Below are 17,219 nucleotides of genomic sequence, written 5' to 3'. Positions count from 1 at the left end.
GCTATTTTTTCAGCTGATGTGAGGCCAGGAAGAGAGCCTATCCTGCTGCCTCTAATGGACCCAGATTTGCATGCAAAAGGAGAAAAGGGAGGTTTCCTCCGCCACTGATCCTGGGGGTGGGATCATAATGAAGGGAGTGCTGGCTGATAACTGCCCAGAGGAGGACAGACACACAATGTGGGCAACTGGGGATGACTTAGGGTCCGTCACCAATGACAAGGTGGACACCCTAGTGCCCCCTCCTGAGTGTCCACTCATTCCCATCAAGGAACATAGGGATTTCCTGGAGAAAAGCAAGAGTTGCCGCAGTAAAGAACAGATGACCATTGACTGTTGGTTGCAACTGGCACTGTTCATGTGGTCTGCATGTGCCATCCTGAAACAAGAGGAAGGGCACAGGCAGAACTACAATCAAACTGCACAGATTCACAGAATTCCTCATTGCACTGTTGAGGAAGAGGAGACTGATGAGCAACTCCACTCCTTCCTCATGGGTGTCAGTGACAGCATTTAAAGTATTCTTAGCACGAAGATCACCATAGCCGGCCTCAATGTCAAAACAGTAGTGGGTCTTTTCACAGATTTCACAATGTCTTGGTCCTCAGGGAAGGGAAACATGCAGGAGCTTTCTGCAGGAAACCTACACCACTCCAGGAGACACAGCCACCTGGCTCCTGGAGTGACTGGTGGGTGGGGTTCTATATGAGTCACCTCAGTTCAATTTCCAGTGGGTAACTATCTTGTTAGTCCCAACTTTTCAGCTGGAGATCTTGGGGGCCAAGAAGTTTGTGTAGGGCCACTTGTTGCACCTCACTGTACCTTTACAGTTTGTGAATGTGCACAGTCCCAAGCCTATTGCAATGCAAGTGTGCTTCTTTCAAGAAGTGTGCCCGCTCTCTCAACCTCCATTGATAGCAACGTGTGTAATCCTCAGGGGGATTTCGACTGTACCCTCGAGGAGAGGAATCACTCCAGTCCCAGCACAGCCAAGTGTCGGTGGAGAAGTTGAGGACCTGGTTGACTCCTTCTACTTGATAGACATCTGGCATCCCAACTCCAGTGCCTCCACTTGGAGGACGAGGGTTTCAAATCTCACTTACCTCCTCTATTTGGGAGTATACCTGAGATTTGCCCAGGAAGCCTGGCTGAAGGACTGGTGGGAACTGGAAGCAAACGTTGCCACCTGGCTGGGACATTAAACAGGACTGCTCCAAGTTCTTTCCTATAGGGATCGAGCATGGTTATAAGCCAACTGGTGACTTCCAAGTGCACTGGTTGGTCACTTTGGTCTCGCCCCTTAATTTTGGCACCCTGGTCCAGAAGAAGCTGGTTGATTTCTTCTGGGAATGGAGGACATACTGGATCTTTGCTGCAGCTCTGAGTCTCCCAATTGAGGAAGGCAGTCAGTTACTGGTGTGTGGTCATACTCAGGTGGTGACCTTCTACTTCAGACCCTACAAAGTTACTTATAAATAGAGCACCCTCCCAGACACATGCACTGGCTATGTATTTCTTCTTCCGGGGCACTGCCTTCATGACCGCACAAGGATCCCAGTGGCAAGCATTAGCCTTGAACTGCCCACTTATTGTTCTAATCTGATCTCACATTATCGTTAAATACACCTTGATTCTCCTCCCAGCCACCAATACTAGAGATGATTTACAGTAACTATTTAACCTACTAACCAGCCTGTCCTTAGGAATGAGGGAGGAAAAAGGAACATCCTGGGAGAAGCCCATGTGAAGAACATGCAAACACCACATGTTGTTGGAACTGTGTCACAGCAAGCAATAGCTGCTGCACCCCAATAAGTTTGGATTCAGTATGGAAAAGGACAGAAGTGAAATGTGAAACTATTTAATTGTATATGGACTAATTAGTGAATTAAAAAAAAGATCTGGACCATAGGATCCAAAGAAAAATTGGAACCAAGGATTGATAGGTAGAACGGTAAATGAAAGGCCTTTCAAGATGATATACTTAGAATGTGGAACGCAGAATGATGATGGAGGAGCTCAGCAGGCCAGGCAGCATCCATGGAGAAAAGCAGGCGGTCAACGTTTCGGGTCAGGACCCTTCTTCGGGACTGAAGATAGGAAAAGGGGAAGCCCAATATACAGGAGGGAAAAGAAGAGCAGTGGTAGGTGGACAAAAGAGGGGAGGTGGGGTGGGCACAAGGTGGTGATAGGTAGATGCATCTAAGAGATAGTGATAGGTGCGGGGGAGGAGGGGAAAGCAGATCCACCGAGGGATGGGTCAAAGGTAAGGAGAGAGAGGAAAAAAAAGTTAGGAAAAAAAGAGGCTAGGAATGGGAAGAGGCATTGGTGGTGGGGGGGGGGGGGAGTGGTGGTTACCTAAAGTGGGAGGATTTAATGTTCATGCCATTAGGCTGCAAGGTTCCAAGATGGAAATTGAGATGTTGTTCCTCCAGTTTGTGCTTGGAGTTCTCCTGGCATTAGAGGAGGCCGAGGATTGTCATATCAGTGATAGTGTGGGAGGGGGAGTTGAAGTGACTGGCAATGGGGAGACGCAGATCGTGGTTAACAGACAGAGTGCAGGTGTTCTGTGAAACGATCACCTAGTCTGCGTTTGGTCTTGCTAATGTAGAGGAGACCACACTTGGAGCACCGAATGCAGTAGATGATGTTAAGGAAGGTGAATCTCTGTCTCACCTGAAAGGACTGTTTGGGTCCCTGGATGGAAGTGGTGTAGAGACAGGTGTTGCACCTATGGCAGGGGCAGTGGAAAGTTCCCGGGGTGGGAGCAGGATGGGTGGGGGTGGAGGAGTAAACTAGGGAGTCACAGAGAGAACGGTCCCTGCGAAAGGCAGAAAGGGGTGGGGAGGGGAAGATATACTTGGTGGTGGGGTCCCATTGGAGATAGCGGAAGTGGCAGAGAATGATGTGTTGGATACATAGGCTGGTGGGATGAAATGTAAGGGCAAGGGGGATCCTATCCCCATTGGGTCTGGGAGGGGTGGGGATGAGAGCGGAGGTGCGGGAAATGGCAGCGATATGGGTGCAAGCTCTCTCGACCACAGTCGGGGGAAGCCTCGGTTAGAAAAGAAGTTGGACATCTCAGATGCCTTAGAGTGGAAAGCCTCATCATGGGAGCAGATGCGGCAGAGGTGGCGAAATTGAGGAAAAGGAATAGCATCCTTGTAAGAGACAGGGTGGGAGGAGCTGTAATTGAGGTAGCTGTGGGCATCAGTGTGTTTGTAGAAGATGTCAGTGGATAAGGAATCTCCTGAGATGGAGATGGAAAGATCGAGGAGAGAGAGGTGTCAGAGATAGTCCAAGTGAATTGGAGAGTAGGGTGAAAATTAAGATAAAGATATCTTTATTAGTCACATGTACATCGAAATACAGTGAAAAGTATCTTTTTTCGTAGTGTGTTCTCAGGGCAGCCCACAAGTGTCACCGCGCTTCTGGCGCCAATATAGCATGCCCACAACTTCCTAACCCGTACGTCTTTGGAATGTGGAAGGAAACCAGAGCACCCGGAGGAAACCCACGCAGGCAATGAAACTGTCGAGTTCCGCACAATTACAAGAGGTGGCACCAATGCAGTCGTCGATATAGCAGAGAAACAGTTGAGGAATGAGGCTGGAGTAGGCTTGGAACAGAGACTGTTCAACGTAGCCAACAAAGAGGCAGGCATGGCTGGGGCCCATGTGAGTGCCCACAGCTACACCCTTGGTCTGCAGAAAGTGAGAGGAATCAAAAGTGAAATTGTTAAGGATGAGGACAAGTTCAGCCGGGCAGAGGAGAGTGTTAGTGGAAGGGGACTGGTTCTGTCTCTGGTCAAGAAAGAAGCAGAGGGTGGTGAGGTTGTCATGATGGGGAATGGAGGTATATAGGGTCTGGATGTCCATGGTGAAGATGAGGTTGTGCATGCCAGAGAACTTAAAGCTATGGAAGAGTTGGAGAGTGTGCGATATGTCACGGACGTAGGTGGGAAGGGATTGGACCAGGGGGGACAGCATAGTGTCCAGGTACGAGGATACGAGCTCCATGTGGCAAGAGCATGCGGAGACAATAGGTCTGCCGGGGCAGCCTTTCTTGTGGATTTTGGGGAGAAGATAGAAATGGGCAGTCCTAGGTTGCAGGACTATCATGTTGGTAGCTGTGGGGGGGAGATCTCCTGAGGTGATGAGGTCAGTGATGGTGAGGGAGATAATGTCCTGGTGGTCCTCGGTGGGGTCATGATTCTGGGGTAGGTAGGAGGAAGTGTCCGAGAGTTGGTGTCTGGCCTCTGCAAGGTAGAGGTCAGTACGCCAGAATACCACGGCACCACCTTTGTTGGCTGGTTCGATGACAATGTCAGGGTTAGCACGGAGGGAGTGGAGAGCAGAGCATTCAGAGGGGGTGAGTTGGAGTAGGTGAGGGGGACAGAAAAGTCAAGACATCTGATGTTGTGCTGACAGGTGGCTATGAATAGGTCCAGGGAAGGTAACAGGCCCAGCGGGGGGAGTCCAGGGGGAAGAAATGGGCTCCTATATATTGGGCTTCCCCTTTTCCTATCTTCAGTCCTGAAGAAGGGTCCTGATCCGAAATGTTGACCACCTGCTTTTCTCCACGGATGCTGCCTGGCCTGCTGAGTTCCTCCATCATCATCATGTTTTTCATCTAAATTTCAGCATCTGCAGAACTTAGTTTCTCCACTTAGGATGTGGACTGGATGCCACTCATAGTAAACTGAAAATGAACATAAAAAATAGAAATAGGAGCAAACCATCCAGCCCTTCAAGCCTGCTTGGTTATTCAAGATCATTGCTAATCTCTCATTGCCATATTCAGCACTATCCCATTTTCCTTGATTCCTTTAATGTCCAGAAATCTATTGGTTTCTGATTTGAATGAACTGAGCCTCCACAGCCCTCTGAGATAGAGAATCCTAAATATTCACCACCCTCTGAGTAAAGAGGTTCCTCCTTATTTCAGTGATAATTGGTCTAACCTTATACATTGATTATAGATTGTGAATAGCTGGGGCTCAAACACCGATCCCTGCTGTATCCAACTAATCACAGCCTGCCAGTCTGACAAGATCCATTTAGTCCACTCTTTGCCTTCTGCCTGGTAACTATTCCTCAATCTGCATCATTATATCACCCCCAATTCCATGTGCTCTAACCTTGTTGACCAATCTCCTGTGTGGGACATTACTGAAAATCCAGAAAATCCAAGAGCACTGGCTCCCATAGGTCCCCCTAACAGACACGTCGTCAAAAAACTCCAGCAGATCCATCAAACATGATTTTCATAAATACACATCAATTCTGCTCAATCCTATTATTCATTTCAAGATGTTCTGTTATTATATTCCTCATCATAGATTCCAGCATTTTGTGTACAAAGGTAAGTCACTCCCCTTTTCCTCTCTCCCTCCTTTCTTAAATAATGGGGCCACCTTTGACTAATAGAATGTCATTGAGCTATACAGTATGGACACAGACCCTTCGACTTACTGATTCTGTGCTGGCCGTCAAGCACAGGATCCTATTTTATTGTCCCCACATTTCCATCAACTCCCCCCCAATTCTACCACTCACTCACATAGTAGGGGCAATTTACAATAGCTAATTAACCTACCAAGCTACACACCTTAAGAATGTGGGGAAAAATTGGAACACCTGGGGGAAAACCATGTGGTCACAGAGAGAACATGCAAACTCCACCAGACAGCACTGGATGCTAGGTTTGAAACTGGGTTGCTGGAGCTGTGAGGCAATGGTTCTACCAAATTAGTCACTGTGCCATCTACCCATAGAAACAACTTCAGAATCTATTGAACTTTAAAAGATGATAACCATTATTTCTAAAGCAACTTCCTTGAAAACTCTGGGATGTTGATTATCAGGTTTTGACTTACACAAATTCTTTGTTGTAGTATTAGATGCTGTGGATGAGAGTAATGTGGTTAATGGGTATATGAGATTTAAAGAGCATATGACAAAGTATCACAGGATTAATTTTCAGAAATTAAGTGAAGAGGTTAAAGAAGGTGGACATTAAATTAGGAAACATAGAGCAGTACTGCACAAAAACAGAAAGCTGAAAAAATTCAATGGATCAAGCAGCATCTGTGGAGGCAAAATGTATAAGTCGACTTTTTAAATCGAGACCATGCATCAGGATTGAGAGGGAAGAAATATTGCCAGTATATAGCTGTACAAGGATGGCAGGTGGGGTGCGGGTACAGTGTCTAATAGGTGATGGGTGGAACCAGATGGGTGGGGGATTTTGTCAAGATTGTTTAAAATCTTACTGGTTACTTCGATTTAAGAGGAGTAGAGTAACAAGCCAAAAAATTTATGCTAAATCTTTATAAAATATTATTTAGGATCCAGCTGGCATTTTTTTTTTACTAATTTTGGCCACTGCAGTTAAAAGATGGCAAGATGTTAACTAGATCTCCAAGAGATCTTCTGGACCAGTATCAGAAATGAAAGTTTTTAGTTATGCTGATGGACCAGAGAAGCTAGGATTATTCTCCTACGGGCAAAGGTGGTTAGGGACAATTTGATGAGTGCTCAAAAATATGGTGTCTTTAGATAGAGTAAATAAAAAGTAATTGCTTCCAGTGGCTTGGAAGGCCAATAACAAAGGACAAGATTTAAATTAAATGAACTAGAGGCAACATGAGGAACATTTTTACTTAGCAAATTATTATGAACTGGAATGCCCTGCCTGAAACTGTAGTGGAAGCGCATTCAATAACAACTTGTAACTCGAATGTAGGGGACTTCAGTTCTGAGGAGCAATCACTGACCAATAACTGATTTCTCTTTCTACAGAATCCATTTTACTGGCTGAGTTCTTCCAACATTTCTGCTTTTGTTTCAGTTTCCAGCATCTACAGTTTAATTTGTTTTCCGTTACTGCTGAAGGGAAATTTATCATAGATTAAAGACCTTTAAGGGCACTGGAAAGTAATCTATGAGATCCTGTATAACAGAGTAAAGTTAGAAAAGGAATGAAATGTTCACTGAAAGTTGAGTGAAAAGAAATACAATCCAAGTAGTTGTGTGAGTCCATGAGCTTTCAATTAATACCAATGAAAATCCTATTATAAAAGGTGAAAAGTGAAAATCAGAACAAACTAAGTGATGGATCCAGTGAAGGCAAACACTGACTGAGAACTGTAAGCTTATTTGGAGTGACAGAATTTTAATTTGGTATAAAGCCAAGTTCTTTTAAAATGTTATGATTCTTTAAATAGTTTGACTGCAGAATATTTCCATATATGTCATAATCACTCTGAAAATAAAAAAAAAACATACTCAAGGTTGATCCAAATGTTAATGATTGATATTCTGAATATTTAATTGAATGATGTCAAGAAAAGTGGATAGAGAAGCTGTTGCTTTTAATACATTACATTTCTTTAGGCAGACAAGGCTGACGGCAATTTTGACACTATTACACTGAACTTTTTTTGCTGTTATGTTCTAAAAGTGTAGTAAGCTAAAACTGAATTCCAGTTTTCAAAATCTGAGTTCAACTCTTTCTTTTGTAATGGACTAGGACCATGCTGATTCAACCTTTAAGGCTACAATTTTATTCTACTGTCTTTTGGAACATAAAAAATGGAAACAGGAGTTGGCCTTTCATTCCTTTACTTCTGCTCCACCATTCAACAAGATTGTGGATGATCTTTTGTATCGGCACCACTTTACTATTATCCCCATATCCTTGATTCTCTTCACATCCAAAAATCTAACAATCTGGCTTGAATTTGTTCAGCTGCTGAGTCTCCACACCCTTCTTGGGTACGGAACTTCAAAGATTCACTATCCCCTAGTTGAAGAAATTTCTCTCTTCTTAGTTCTGAATAACCAATCCTTTATTTTGAGACCCTAACCTTTGGTTCTATTTACCCCAATCAAGGAAACATCATTCCTGCATCTACCCTGAAAAGGCCCTTCAACATTCTGTGTACTTCAGCGACAACCCTTCAAAGTACAATTCCATACTTTAGTGTTCTAAGTTTATACTAAGGTGCAATAGAACTATGTTTTGTATGAACATAAGTCAGCATTCAGTCATGCTAAAGATGCTGTAAGTGATTGAACTTGGTGATTATTTAATTGGAAAGAATTTGATGGTTTAGGTGATTAAAGCTCACCATTGTATGAAACTAAAATTCCTTTCAGTTATAAGTACATCCAAAAATCTATTTTATTACCTGACTTATCTCAGGGATTACAAAAAAAACTGCGTAATACATAGATAACCTTAGATAAGTGCTAGACTCTCATCTCTGAATCAGGTATTGGTGAATTCAAGAGACTTGAACACGTAAATCTAGCCTTATTCTTTGGAAGAGTATGGATTGAGTTTTTCCTGTTTCCTGGCTAACAATTATCCCACAACCAATATTAATAAGATATATCTTCAGTTTTGTTTTTCATCTCATTGCACTTTCTGGAACTTGCTATGTGAAGATTGATAGTCATGCTGCCCTACTGGACAATAACAAGTGCACTTAAAAAAACAGTAATTGGTTTTGAGACAAGCTAAGATTACAGAAATGCCGTGTCTTTTACTTCTTGTATATAACTATGACACTAGAAATTGGATCAATTAGCACCCCTTTTCAAGCATTAAACATGCAAAACTAGAATTGACCACTTCCATGGATGATCTACAGGAGCACATCTGAAATTTTCTCCGTCGCATAATAACAAAAATCAAGAAGATCAAAAAAACTGCAGACATTGAAATTCTGAAACAAAATCAGAAAATGCTGGAAGCACTTATCAGGTTAGTCAGCATCTGTGAAAAATGAAACAGACTTAACATTTCAGGTCAGGTCATAGGCCCTTTATTAGAACTGGGAAAGAGAGAAAGGTCTGTGACCTAACATGTTAACTTGATTTATCCCAGGCTCTTAAAGGAGGCAAAGGAAGAGATTGCTGGGGCTCTAGCTGAGATTTTCAAATCTTTGCTGAACACGTGTGGTATCAGATGACTGGAAGGCAGCAAACATAGTCCCCGTTTTCAAGAAAGATAGCAGGAAAAAGCCTGGTAACTATAGACCTCTGAGCATAACATCAATGGTAGGGAAGTTACTGGAAAATATTCTGAGGGGGATTAATGATCACTTGGAAAGGCAGGGATGAATCAGAGATAGTCAGCATGGCTTTTTCAAGGGCAGATCCTATCTGATCAATTTGACTGAATTCTTTGAAGAGATACAGCATGTATCAATGAGGGCAGGGCAGTAGATATGATTTATGTGAACTTCAGTAAGGGCTTTGACAAATTCCCACATGGGAGGCTGGTTCAAAAGATTAGGGCCCATGAGATCCAGAGCAAATTGGCAAACTGGATCCAAAATTGGCTTGGCAATAGGAAACAGGGAGTTGCTTTTGCAATTGGATGCCTGAGACTAGTGTTGTCCCGCAAGGAATGGTGCTGGAACAGTTGCTGTTTGTAATATGCTTGAGTGAGTTGGGTGGGGATGTGGGAGAAAAGATCAGTAGGTTTGCGGATGACGCGAAAATTGGCAGAGTGTTTGATACCGTGGAAGGTAGTCTTAGGCTGCAGAGAGGTATCGATGTGTTGGTGAAATGGGCTGAAAAATGGCAGATGGTGTTTAATCCAGAAACATTTAAGGTGATACATTTTGGGAACACTGATGAGGGGCTAGGACATACACCATCAATGTTAGGGAGAATTAAAGAACAGAGGGACCTTGGGGTGTAAGTCCATAGATTCGTGAAAGTGGCAACAAAGGTAGATAATTTGGTTAGGAAGGCATGCGAGATACTGGCTTTCATTGGTCAGGGCAACAAATATAGAAGTAGGGAAGTTATGCTCCAACTTTATAAAACCTTGGTTAGACCTCAGCTGGAGATGCAGTTCTGGTCACCACACATAGGAAGGATGTGAGAGTGCTGGAGAGGGTGCAGAGGAGATTCACCAGGATTTACCTGGGATGGAGCAGTTCAGTGATGCGGAGAGATGGGGAGAAACAAGGTCTGCTCTCCCTGGAGCAGAGGAGGTTCAGAGGAGACATGATTGAGGTATGTATAATTAAGAGGGGGTATAGATATGGTAGACTGCAGAAAATTTTCCCCAATCAGAGGCACGGTAAGGGGCAAGAGATTTAGGGGGGATATGAGGGGAATCTTCTTCACCCAGACAGTGGTAAGTACCTGGAGCGCACGGCCTGAGGGAGTGATTGGAGCTGGGTCACTGACAGCATTTAAGAAGTTTCTAGATGAACACTTGAATAGCATAAGCATAGAGGGCTATGGACCAAGAGCTGAGTGATAGGATTAATATGGAAGGGGGCCCACTGGTCATCATGGACAAGTTGGGCTGAATGATCTGTTTCTATGCGGTTTGATTCTATGAGAAAGCAAGTTCATATCAAACTGCAGGGAGGATGGGGGAGGAATGGTTAGGACAAAATGAATATCTCTGATAGGGTGAGGTCAGGGTTGCTGTTGTGGAACACTGTTGATGAAGCTGTTCTATTGATACGTTAATGAGAGAAAACAGAAGGGAAAAAAACAAATATGTAAAACCTGTGAATGCAGGTCAAGAGCATAAGAAACTTGGAGAATCAATGGGGAGAGTAAGCGTTTGTGAGAAAATATGTTGTAGGGGAAATGGATTGGGGAGTGGCAGCATAAACTTGATGGGCTGAATGGCCTCATTCTATGTCATAAGAAAATATAATATGAGGGACTAAAACAGAGTTAATATCACAGATGGATAACCTACAGCAGAACCAAGCAGTTCTGATATGAACATGGAAAGTGAGCCTGAGATCGTTGAATCCTTCCTGAGTCCAATGGGAGATTACTTTGCTTGTAAAGTTTAGAATCTGCAATTGGCATTACACTGGCTGAACAGATACATGGAATTTTAACAGTGCGGCATAAGATGACTTGACCTGGTGTGATGCACACATTTTTATGAAGTGTCATAGAATGCTCATCTGCAGCATCTTTTTGCTCCTGGAGAACCATGAGCTGAACATGGGTTTCGTCCATGTCAGCAGCAGTCTGTTTACAAATGGCATCTTGCTGCTCAATAAGAACAGTAACCTGCTCATGAGTTCCATCTCTCTGCTCGTGGAGGATATCAAGCTGTTCCCCGCTGATATATGGCTGTTCCAAAACAGCTCAAAGCTGGTCCTGTGCATCATGGAGGTGGCCTTCAGAATGATCACAGTGAGGCTATATAGAAGCAGCTAGATCTCTGTGGGTTCACTGTCTGAAACTCAACAGCAGCTATCAGTTCAACCAATAGGTGCCGTGTGATGGGATTGTCATTGATCCCCAACAACAAAGTGTATGACATGTTCAGAGTTGAACTCAAGGTCTCCTGGCTTTACACAACCTCCTGTGACAGCTTGGAGACGGTCTCCTCTACAATATTTGTCATCTGCATTTGCTGAAGCAGGTATCTGAGCTCACAAAGCACCTTGCTGTACATTGCATCAATCTTGCCATGAAAGTGTTCCATTTGCTTCCTTATCGGAGTCCCCGGGGCAGCCAGAAAAAAATGAATATTTGTTCCCCCAACTAGGTGGGCTCCCACGTCAGATTCTCAATGCCTGCTGCCAGACAGCAGGTTGCTAGTGTCCCTCTAACTTATTCTGCTGATCCCTCATGTTCTAGTCTTTCAGGAGGTGCTGTGAGGTTTAAGGTACAATGATACAACATCCTCATCCACCTCCTCTTATTCCAGTCTTTCCTCCTGTTCCATTTCCTCAAGTGCTCTGGAGGGAGAAAAAGGGTGGCCTCTTTAATCCCCAAAATTCTGCAAAGGCAAACGGAAAATAGTTGTTTTAATAAACAACACCCAAAACACATTTAGATTCATAGTCATGGAGACATACAGAAACAGGCCTACCATGTCCATAATGACCACCATTTACCACCACTTGGTCATAGCCTTCAATGCATTGGTGATTTAAATGCTTGTCTAAATAGCTTTTAAATGTTGTGAGAATACCTGCCTCCACCATTCACTCAGGCAGTGTGTTCTAGATTGCAGTCACTCTCTGGGTAAAAAGGTTCTTCCTCAGGTCCCCTTTAAACCCCTTACTCCTCACCCTAAACCTATCTCTAGTTTGAGATATCTCTACTGTGGAGAAAAGCTTTTTACTATATTATCTATCCATGCCCCTCATGATTTTATCTCTGTCAGGTCCTCTGCTCCAAGGAAAATGAACTCAACCTATCCAATCCCTCCCCATAACCGAAACACTAGTTTTGATCCCAGGCAACATCTGGTGAATCTCCTCTGCACCCTCTCCCGTGTAATCGCTGCCTCCTATAATATGATGACCAACACTATTAACAGTATTCCAACTGTAGCCAAACCAATGTTTTATAAAGTTGTACAATAACATTCCTGTTCTTATATAGAATGCCCTGGCCAATGTAGGTCTTCATGACCACCGTATCTACCTCTGCTGCCACCTTCAGGAATCTTTGAATTTGTACGCCAATGTCCCTTTGTTCTTCAATACTGCCTAAGGCCCTACAAATCACTGTGTATGCCGTACCCTTATTACGCATTGCAAAGTGCATACCTCAGAATTAATGTGATTCAATTCCACCTGCCATCGCCCTGCTTATCTTATCAATTGATCGATAGCATTCTGTAGGCTACAACTATCCTCACTATCAACAACTCTACCAAATTTAATGTCATCTTCAAACTTATTAATCATACCTCTTATATTCATAACCCAATTGCTAATGTATATAACAAACATTAAGGTTCCCAGCACTCATCCACTGGGCACAGGCTTCCAATCGCAACAACAACTCTGCACCATCACTCTCTGCCTCCTATCACCAAGCCAATTTTGGAACCAAATTGCCAATTTGCCATGAATCCCACGGATTCTAAACTTTTGGATCATGTAGTCCATCAGCCACAATGCATTCATCAATGCATTTTGTTACCTCTTCACAGAATTTAATTAAATTGGTAAAGCAGCAGCAGATTTGGCAAAGTGAGTGTCTACTGTTGGTCAGCCAAAGGGGCTGTAGAGATCACAATGAAACACTATTAATAAGCATATTTGGGAGATTACATACAGCCCAAAACATCAACAATTTCTTCCGCCCCACAGATACTGCTCGACCCACTGAGTTCTTTCAGTTTGTTTTTTGCTCCAGATTCCAGCATCTGCAGTCTCTTGTCTCTACATATAGCCTCTGTTCATGAGATGGTTTGGGTATTGGTGGCCTTTTGCCTGTGAGGAAGATGGTGTCCTTCAGCTTCATGAGTAACTGAACTTGCAAGAATCCCTCTTCCCTGCTGGTGGCCTCCCTCCTATTCCAGATTCACTTAAATGGATGAGACGAAGGAGTTCAGGTTGTATCATTATACCTGAGAGATCTTGTAAGGTGATGAAATTTCTTGTGGCGTTACTCCATCACCAGTCGTGGAGAAGACAATTCAAGCCAAATCTTGCTGGTGTCTTTTAGTAGTGGTGTCCCTGGCAGGTCTTTTGCCTCCCTCACCCACACAAGCATACAAGGCCTCCCTTCTTCATAAATTTCACTAACCATGACTTCTAATTCTCTCAGTAAACTTTGGAGTTCCCTTCCCCTCCCCTCCAGTAGCGTTACTTCCCTTCATGTCAGCTATAATGTATATTGCAGCTGTCTGGCTGTCATGGCGAGTGGGCAGAAAACTCCAGAGGTAGGTCACAACCCATCTAGGGCACAAAAGGGAATAATATGTTTCAAATGTACTCCGTTAACTGCTATTGTATGCTGCTCAAATGCTCAGTACTTTGTCAGCGTTGAACAATTGAATAGTTGGCCACACTCAGCAGTCTTCATAAACAGTATTCACTGTTAATCTTTTCTACCTCACATGTTAATACATTTCCCATGAAACTTTTTTTATTGTTTGGTTATGGGCACTGGCCAATTTGTTGCCATCCATGTAATCATGTAAACCTTTGTTAAATAGTTCTGCCCTTTGACATCACTAGTGGTCTAATTCTGATTTTCATTTGTTGCTAGTTTCTCTTCTAGATACCTTCCATATGTAAAGTGTACATCAAAGTTTATACTCAGTTCAGTCCTTGACAGACTCAGCCTTCCAAAGCATCTGTACCTGCTTTGATTAGCTCACTCTGGCCACTAGATGGAGTTTCATAAATATTGATGGCTGCAGATCACTGATACCTATGCATACTGTAGTGTCAGAAATCCTCTCTGAAAGAAATATTATTTCATTTGCCTTTCTGTAACCAGGAAGATCTACTAGAATGTGAATGATATTGTATGTCATTCATCCTTCTATGCATCTACATTATTGCATCTACACTTCTGATGTTTATGTGATGCCTGCAATGGATCTGATGTTGGTGCATTGGTTAAGTTACTGAACCAGTAATCTTGAGGCCTAGACTCAATTCAAATTTTGCCACGGAAGCTGTGAAATTTATATTCAATTACTAAACTGGAATTTAAAAAGAAAGCTAGCCATTAATGATAATACTAACAAACCCACTGGATGTTCCTTAAAACCCATCTGGTTTTTAAGGGGAGGATATCTGCTGTACTTCATTGTTCTGGAATTTATGTCACTCTTGACACATTAATGTGCTTGACTCTTAAATACCTTTTGAAATGGCCCTCAGGCCACTCAATTTAGAGATAGATAAATTAGAGATAGATAATACAGTAAACTCTTTTAATCTGGCATGCCAATGATTTGGGGGTATCAGACTAGCAGACTTTCCAAACTATTAGATGTTTTTCCTATTAATATTCACCGCTTTTAATTCATTTCTAAAATGTTAAATGGTAGATTAATACTTTTTCCAGTCAACCCGGAAAGTTGAAACGGAGCATGGGAAACAAGACTTGGTAAGCTTCAAGGGAGTGTGGGAACTGGGGCCTTGATATGTGAAATGGAGCATGGGTACCAGAGCCCTGTTCTGTGAAGGGAAAGTAAGAACTGGGCCCCATTTGTTAAGGGGAGCTCTTGAGCTGAGGTCCCAATCAGTTAAAGGGAAGGGGGGGAACCTAGGCCGTGGTGTGTGTAAGGGAAGGTAGGAAATCAGGCCCAGGTGTGTTAAAGGGAGCATGGGAACTAGGGTCCTGATGTGTTAAAGAGAGTGCAGGAACCAGAGCCCTGGTAGGTTAAACAGAAAATCAGCACCCGATGAGTTAGATGCAGAGCTATCAGGATAATGAATTTGCTAAGTTTTACTGTAAATGCTGGACACACCAGCAATACTAAGATTCTGAATAGTGAGATTCTGATCTTTGCCAGTGATGCATATATCCTGAAAAGTGAATAAGTAAAAATAAAAGAATGCCAATTTTTGCCCTGGATATCTGATGCAATCCTACATAAAGTTCTCAAAACCTTTTTTTTCAGACTACCCTGATGTCCAGTGCATGAAGAAGCTCCTAATTACCTCAACCATGCCCCAAAATTGTTGGTATTTAAATTATTAAAGTTAGCTTAGTAATCCTGTAAGTCAACCCATCTCAGAATGCAGCTCATATTAATATAATTTTGGGTGTATTTAAAGTTATATCCATATTTTAAGCTCTTCATAAATTCTTCATCTTTGGAACTGTTCATCATACTACCTTTCTGTTAAAATTGACCTAGATCGTGTTCTGAAAACACCAATCGAGAAGAATTATCTTGTCGAGTGCAATAAACATGATCAAAGTTAAGAGCCGTAGCACACCCTTTATTTTCTCCTACCTTTGCTGCAATTCATAATTCATTGCCCTGCATGTTTCCATCTTCTGCTTTTAAAACACTGCCTCCTTAATTCACCATATTTCTTGTTTAGCCCCACCTAGTCAAAACACTGATTATTCAAGCCATATCCATATCAAGTTTCACTACAATTCAAAATTTGTTCTTGCCCCATCTGGATTTTCTCCATCAGTTTAGTCCTCCTTTCAAAGTCACCCACAGTAGAGCCTTTGCATCACCCATATCTTCTATCTGCTAGTGTTGATTCACACTGTTGCTGCTAAATATAACTCCTTCACCTCCATCTTCATTGCAATGGAACTTATAATGACCATCAACTTTCTGCAATTCTGGCATCAAGTAAATTTATCTTCCTTTATAATTAGTGTTCCCTTAGTGAAAATAAAGTTAGTCCTCAAATGGTCATAAAGTATTAGAGCCCTAAGTCCTACATCCTTGATCACTAAATTTCTCTGCCTGGTAGTGTATTCTGCACATTAATCACTCTTTTTGTGAAGAATTTCCCAATATTTGTCTTAATGATATTGATTTTTAGTTCTACGTTCACAGTGAAAATGAATTATACCTTAACAGTCTAGCATTGTTAATAAGATCACCTCTCGAATATCTCCTTTTTAGTTTCAGAAAGTCCAACTTTGTCCAGTTTTTAATTATAGCTCTGACACCTCTAGTGTCAACCTAGTGTATCAACTATTGTTAACCTATATTGATGACTTACATGAAGGGGCAGTATGTACATTATATGCTGATGAATCAAAATCTCTTGGGTTAGCATTTATGATGAGGACACACAGATACAAATAGGTTAAGTATATTGTTAAGTTTAAGTAATTTGGTCTATTCTGTTTGAAAAGGAGGTCAAATAGATAAAAGGACTGGGATGTATTTGGTATTTATGAATTATCTGAAGTCATTTAAAAAAGAAATTTATTGGAAGAATGAAGGTATCATGTAATCACTGTTTAGCACCATTAATAGTAGGTTGAGCTAAATGAATTCAGTAGTCAGGGTAATGGGAGTGTACAATGGGAAAAAATGTACCTTAACAGTTAACATTCTTGTTCTTAGGTTATAATGTAAGTGGTTTTGGACCTCACGGGGAGTGGAGATTAGTAGAATGGAATGGACTTAGAAAAGTGTTTTGGGAGAGGCACAAGGAATCAGAAATCAGGGAGAGTGAAAACTGAGAAGAAGACATGGAGTGATAAATTGTAGATATGGAGAGGGAGGGAGAGAGAGGGGGGAAGACAGAGCTATAAGAGATGTAATAAAGGAGAGTAGGGAAGGGTAAAAGGTAAACTTTGGAAGTTTAAATATAGTGCATGCACAATGACCTTCCACTTGTGCAATATCATAGGTACAGAAAAACAAAACAGAATTTGTGGAAGTATGCATTGTGAGCACAAAAGATCATTCACATAATTAATAGGGCTTAGATAAAATATTCTTACAAGGGAATTTTTGGTCTAGTACAAGTG

Source organism: Pristis pectinata, chromosome 5, assembly GCF_009764475.1.
Source record: "Pristis pectinata isolate sPriPec2 chromosome 5, sPriPec2.1.pri, whole genome shotgun sequence".
NCBI classification, from domain to species: Eukaryota; Metazoa; Chordata; class Chondrichthyes; order Rhinopristiformes; family Pristidae; genus Pristis; species Pristis pectinata.
Note: the sequence above shows the minus strand (reverse complement) of the source record.